The following is a 7,715-nucleotide window of genomic DNA, read 5'->3' as shown; positions in this document are numbered from 1 at the left end:
TCTTGGTGCCTGATATAATTTAAGCAGCAGCATTCTGCTTTAGCTGGAGCTAGTGGATGAGCTCTGCTGATACAAATCGACTAAATGGACACTTGTGGCGATAAGACTTCAGCAATTCAAATATATCACAAACAAATCTAAGAATCTACAGCCTCTACAATCAATCATCTTAATTTAGCATGTAAGCATACTTACACACAAAAAAATATTATTTGCTATTTAGCATAAAACACCACATACAGCAGAGACTGTTGGGAAGTTTTGCAGGTACTCCATCACAAAGCAAAGAACTGGAAAAATTGAAATGTTAACCTGATACCGATACTATAGAAGTCAGGGAATCACCAAAGCTTTTCACAAGAAAAGTGTCAACTCTGATAGAGAGGAAGTGAGGGGATCACCAGAGTTAGTAGGATTAATCATCTGGGGATGATGAATGTCGGTACAAAATGTCCTGTCAATCCATCAGGTAGCTGTTGAGATATTTCATTCTGAACCAAAGAGGTGGACCAGACTGACACTGTCACCCCTAAAGCCATTAATCATCTGATCAGTTGTTTAAGGTATACATACGTTGAGAAATAAAAATGCATCAAGCAAATAGAGATTTAGTTGGTTCTGACAGGTTTGGAGAGGTGTTGTTTGTGTGACTGTCTGGCTTCCAAAATAGCCATTTGCAGGCTGATAGGATGGCAGCCATGTCTTTTTCATAAGAGAGACTTTGCCTGTCTGCTAGCTCCAGAGGGAGAGATAACAACAGCTGTCTCACCATCCCCCAACTGAGACTACAGCCTAAAATATGCTACAATACCCAGTATTACAATACCCACTTTTTTTTTCTTCCATAGAAAAACAAATAACATGGTTTCACCTCTTCAGGTAAAAAAAAAAAAAAAAAAGATATTTATTAAACAACAAGTCCTGATGTCATTGATGGCCTGCTGCACATAAAAGAATAACCAGAGCCAGAGAAATGTGTCTTGATGCATCTACTGTACACACAGACAAAGGAAGAGAAGTGAGCAGTCTGAGCTTTTATCCATAAACACCTTCCTGAAGCAAAGGTAATCCTGTTCCCCCTCAGCGAGCCCACATCTATCTGACAAGCAAAGAGCAGCCATTAAAACTGGCAGCAATAGGGGCCACAGAGGGAGAATGAAGCAGCTAATCCTCCAGCAATTCATGTACAGAGGAGAGCGGTTAAACAGAGTCATTAACACAGCAGAGGCAAAGTGGAGAGACTACTCTTCGGGTCAGAGCCGTCTCTCTGCCGTGGCCACTGGAGCTATGCATTATCATGGCAACAAAGAGGATGATGCTGCCCACTGCCTGCACACGCTTTACCTGAAACTGTAGCGGTGGGGGTTGGTTGGGGGGGGGGGGGGGGGGGCAAGCTGCTCATTATTCATGCAGCTTCAGTTATTCATTAAATGTTCCTGAGCATACTTTTGTCCTGCTGGTATGGCAATCATCATGAATAATTTACAAGAGATGCTTGATATTTAAGGAATATATGGCTCAGAATACATTGCCAGCAGTAAATGCCAGGTAAATAGCAACGGAGTAGTACTCGAGTCTCAGGGAGAGCTGTCTTTTTTGCATGACCTTTTCTCAAATGAAGCTTATGCCGTGGATTTTCAGCCTAATAATCTATTCAGGCAGCCAAACCACAGAGAAAGCTGGCTGCCAGTGAGTGTGACATTAACTCATGTCAGATATCACATAACTCTAAATCCATGCTAGAAGTTAAGTAACAATCCCGAACGTTTCCATGTGAGATAATGTATATATTTTTTTGCTGCTAATAATAATGGTAAACAGATTATCCTCATCTCCTGGCGTCTGGCATGTTTTCTACTAAATCAAAACATGTGCTGGAGAAATGAGTTTTCATCTGCAGCAGTAAAGACCACACCACATTGTTTAACTGACAAGTCATGGCTAGTCTATTAAAATGAACGTACCATCTGTAATAAAGGAACAAGTTGTCTCTAATAAAGACACCCCGGCTAGAAGACATCACAGAACTCAACACTGAGACCTAACTAAAATGAATGCAGTCCAATACAGCAGTCAGGCAACACAGCTTACAGTGTGTGATGATTGTGGTGCTATTTAATTATATTGTGTTACACTGGAAGGTGTTCTTATTATTTTGACCATCCAGTTTATGTTACATACCAGGAACACCTCTCTGTGTAATGTAATACAGCAGCCTACTTCCATGAACTCAAACACTCTGCACTTTTCACCCTGCTATGTGGAACATAACATAGATTTTAGTGATAATATAATTGATGTTATGGAAAACTGGATTATGTTGTGTGAGGGTGTAACAGCAAATGAGGATCCATTCCAACTGAGCTTTGGATGAAGAAATATTGTATGACCACACTTTGTTAAGATATCACATCAGATAGCTTTGTCGGGCACAGTCATGATCAGATAGTGTTCCCAAAAACACTTGTGCTATAAAACGCATGAAAAAAAAAAAAAATCACAAATACCAACGAGCTGACCAGTCACCATGACTATTATAACAGTAGGATGTTCAGCTGATTGTGTTGCTGAGTGGGTGGAGAAGTGATCTAATTAGCGCTGCTATGTAAACAGCAGTCCAAGTCTCTCATACTCTCCCAGCTCTGTCAGTCCCTCGCACTGTCCATTAAATTCTAAAACTGCTCAATTATTTGGCAAAATGCAGGAAGATTCCCACGTCCAGTATGGACAGGAAGTTCTTTCTAGCTTTTAATGATACTTCGTACTTTATACTTTGCTCCACAATTCAGTTGGAAACATTGGGTTAATTGCTATAGTTTATGACAGTTACTTGTAAATTATAAAAGATTCATATCATTCGTACAAAAGCAAATGATAAGTTAAAACATATGGTTCATTATTATTCAAATATGAACCTACCAAACTGGAAGCAGAACAGCGAAAACTGTCTTGTCCTTAGTTTCAACATGGTTCAACATGCTAAAGTCTGATCAGCCGATTTAAAAGAATCTTGCAGATTACAGTTCAAAATACTCTTGAAACCACAAAGACCATGCTGGTCATGTACCCTTGTTTATTATCTAAATCACCAAAGTCAACCTGACACCGGGTGATGGGGGCACTTTCTGCCGCAGAAACATAATTTTTTTTTCTTACTGCTCTCAGGATCCTGGATGTCAGGGACAGTGGCAGTGTTCAGTGGAAATGCCCTGACGCTGCACTTTCTCCCCTGCTGCAGAGCAGAGGGGTTGTTTTTGAGACAAGGAGGCGCACACCGTTCATCACATTACATATAGCTGAGGGACGTGGGCCGCTGGGGCCTCAGCAGGAAGCCTCTGCCATGAGCACAGAGGGAATAAAACTTTCACTGCCAGCAGATGGTGATTTCCGTGCCCCAGTAAGACTCCCAGATCATAAACAGCACACTGATGTCTCATTTTATCTTTCTGTGAAGCTTTGCAGAGTCACTAAAAAAAGGCTTGTCTGACTTGTTTCTATAAACCAGATTCAAAGTTCAAGTTACAAACCTTTTGAGGGAAGAAATATACAAGATCAATGGTGATATTGACCAGACACCCACGTCCTGATCACTCAGTGGAGTGATGAGGTGGCCTTTGACATCAAGGAGAGGTCCAGTCACGAAAATGAAACCATCTCCAAACTTGGTCTTATAATGGTTTGAATTTTGAGCCTTTATTCTGAATGTTCACAGCTGGTCAGAAACAGTAGAGGTCTCTACTGGGCACCCAGGTATTAAACCTGTATTGGACAGTATATGAGAGAGCCAGGACCAACTGATGTGAAACCTATATAATCTGCACTCTGTGTTTGCTGGGTAAGGACCGAACATCGAGTTCAAAGAGCACATCAAAACATATTTAGACATGTTTAAATACATATTTGTGTAGTCTGCAATTTTGGGCCACATCAGAGCTAAAATACAAATGCTGAAAGGCAACATTACTGACATGGTCCTTTACAGTACACAGAGGGGATGCATGTGGTGTGTGGAGTTGTTGTTCTGTGGTGTGATGTAGCAGGACGGAGGCTGTGGGGAGGTTCACACTTCGTGTGTGTGTGACACGGTGGAACGGCGGGGTGTTTGACCATCTGACCCTCTGCAGGTCTGTCCTGCCTCATCATCCATCTGCTCGGTCTGCTGTCCTGAGGAGGCCAAAGCCATTTCCCACACAGCCTACTGTTTACCCACAATTCATCTCACATAACATACTCCAGGTGTGCGTGCAACCTCTTTCATCAAAGGCAGGCAACAGTAATGTGCAGTCAGAGAATTTGCACTCTGCTCAAAAGAAATCAGGGGCACACCAAATAACAGTAGTCCTGATGGCAGACTGAGGAAAGACATAGACCACCACCAGAATACAAGTCTTGCTCCCTTCTGAAGTCCAACTCATGTAAACCAATCCATGTGCAAAAGTAAAGTCCTTTCTCCCATGGTAAGACTAAAAAAGGGACTTAAAAAGATGACATAGGCACTTGGAATACGCTAATGATTAGTCAGCAGATAATTCACACAGGACCCCTTAATTGGCACAGTGTTTTGCACACTGCCGTCCCATGTACCCTGAATTCTTTGAGAGAGCTGGTGGTGCACTACTTCTGAAATTAAAGCTGGGAATTCACAAGATGCATTTCAGCCCATGAATGGTGGGGGCAGTAGGGTACGATGAGTATGATCAGAGACAGAATATCTGCATTAACAGTAAATTGATATCGATTAGTGCCACAATGTTGAGATATGTTTACATAGCAGACAGTGGAAGTTTTCAAGGTAGATATTCTGGTGTTGGCCAATGATGGTTTAGCCCACATTTCCCTCTTTGTGGAAATAACTATGAGAGCTAAGGAACATTCCAGCCTCAAAGAGCTGCTGTATAATTTTAGTCTGGTTGAAGCTGCTGATGACTGATGTTAGTTTCTTAAATATGTTACTTTGATATTTGGCCACCAGCACTCCCAGAGCTTCCATTTTGTTGGCATCATTTCAGGTTGAGACTTGTCCAAGCAAGGTAGCATTGACTGTTTCCATCGTAAACATGCTCATCAAATCAGCATTGGTTCACTGAACCAGATCTTATGTCCTAAGGCAATGTTTACATTCGTGGTCTTTCATACTTTCACTCTGAAAAACTGAATGAGAACCGTGGAACCAACGTGCATTAACAGCATCACATCAAGACTCATATACAAATGATGAGAAGTGCAGAGCAGTGCACAGCATACATGAATAACAGTTTAGGTCAAGTTGAGGCTTTAGGGGAGATGCTGCCTTACCTCTGTGTTCTTGTGTTGCAGAGGTCAGCGGGGATGAGCTATCTCAACACTGATCGATTGCAAATGAGAACTGTTCAGACTGAGGCTCCAGCTGTACACAGAATTAGAGGAGAAAAAAAATCAATGCATGAATGCCTGAATCTCTCAACACCCATGAGAGCAAAATCCTAAGCCTGGAACAACTCGGTTTTGGTTTAAAAAAAAAAAAAAAATGTTACTGTATGACAATAACATCTCCACAAAACCTGTAAGCCTACTGGTATATGTCCATATGTAAGGTGTGCATGGAGCAACCTGTGTGTCTGGATTTGGTAGATTCTTGCACTAGATTCTGGCCTTTCTTGCAGCAGGCATTTTAGCTTGTCAGTTAGAAAAGCACAAGGGTTACTAATAACATTAACAATGGCTCTATTCCATTCAAGTGTCTCAGTAAGTCATGGCAGTCCGACATGCACCATACCAGCATCCTGACACTGAAGCTGCTGAATAGAATTCAGATATTGCTCATTTCATTATTTACACCTGCACTTTTCCTTCTGTGATGTATTAAAACGTCTTTGGTGGAAAAGGTCTGTAATGAATCAGTTAAATCAATGGCCCACAGAAGCCAAGGTAACAACAAAGATGTTGGGGCTGCATGGATATCTTATGTCAGAATCAGCTCCACTTTATTTCCAACCTAGCCTTTATCTACTGTTCACTACAGGTGAAATATCTCAGCAACTATTAAATAGATTGTCATGAACTTTTGTACAGACATTCACATGGTCCTGAGATGATGAATCCTACTGACTTTGCTGATCATCTGACTCTTCCTAAAGTGCAAGCAGCAGGTTGACAGTTGTGGTTTTGAATGAAATGTCTCAACAACTATTACACAGAGTGAATGGCAATAATAATAATAATATAAAAATCCTGTGTCATTTCATTTAGCACCATCATCAGGTTACATTTTAAGTTTGTCCAATACTTTGGTTTATGATCAAATACCTTCAAAACTAATGTTCAGCTCTATATTATGTTTCAGTGAAAATGAGTGTGTTAGCATGAAACACAGGCTAATCCTTGATGTTAAACATGGTTAACATTTTACCTTATAACATGCTTGATAGTATTGCCACTGTGTGCATGCCAATATTAGCATTTAGCCCAAAGCAATGCACACAAGTAAAGCCTGTAACCTGGTTCTATCCTTCCTAAACAGTATTTTAGTATTTCCAGCATCTGCAGGTTGAATCAGTGTACCGCCACTACCAAGTAGACAATAAAGAACTGTACAGTGTATATTTCAGTATATGTCCCAGACTGTTCTGATCCAGCTGTGTTCTTACTTCTCACAACTGCAATCTACCAACAGCAGGTCAACAGTGTTTGGATGGGAAATGGTCAGTCAATAATCAGGTATTTCTGAATCTCAGTGTGCTAATATTAATATTTACACATGGTGCAGATAGAAACTGATAAGAGGATTCAATATACCTGCTCTAACATGACTACTGTATTATGTAAACTGCAGTGCATGAAACTGATCACGAACAAGACGTATATTATATACACAGATCACTTTAGCTTGTCATGAATTATTTCATGAGTTTATCTTCATGAGGGCAAAGCTGCCCTCACAACAACAGTGTCTTCCACACCCCCTTCGCTGCAGGCAACTGACCTTTGGACTTGCATACAATATATCACATATTAACTGAGAAAAGTTTATTTGCAACTTTCAAGAGCTACTCAAATCAGCTACCTTCCTCCTGCTTGCTGTAAAATTACTCTCATTTGGTTCTTGGTTGCCAGACACAAAAAAACTCAATGAACTACAGTACTGATGATTTTTTTCCCTGTCAGGTTTGGACAGTTAAATACAAGCCACCTGTCACAGCTAATGTAAGAAGCCCTTTCAGCTCTTACTCTTGTCAAGCTGTGCAGCCAGGAACATGAGGGAAGAGGACCAAATGCAGAAACCCCAGGACAGACAGATGAGTGAACTAAAAGTCTTTTTATTAAACTCAAAGTCACTGGAACAGTTCGGGGCCAGAGAACAAAACTTAAGCAACTAAAAATCATCCACGAACGGAGAAAAAAAACTTTAGAAAGTGAAACTTAAGCCCAAAAATCAAAAAGTCCTTACTTGAGATCAAAAGGCAACCAAGGAACGTCCATGAGGGCAAAACACAAGGCACAGGTACAGGAACGAACACAGGGAGTAAACTCGGGGAAGCAAGGCAGGAGCACACACTGGAACCAGCACAGGTACAGACACAGAGGAACCAACCAGAACACAGAAGAACAATGAGACTTATATACACGAGGTAATAGACAACAGGTGAAACCAATTAGGGCGGGGCAGACAATAACAAAAAGAGGGAAACTAGACAAAGACAGGACGTAGACAAAGGCAAGATACACTAGGGACAAGG

The sequence above is a fragment of the Toxotes jaculatrix genome, chromosome 9, assembly GCF_017976425.1.
Source record: "Toxotes jaculatrix isolate fToxJac2 chromosome 9, fToxJac2.pri, whole genome shotgun sequence".
NCBI classification, from domain to species: domain Eukaryota; kingdom Metazoa; phylum Chordata; class Actinopteri; family Toxotidae; genus Toxotes; species Toxotes jaculatrix.
The sequence above is the reverse complement of the archived record's forward strand: the minus strand, read 5'-3'. Positions refer to the sequence as shown.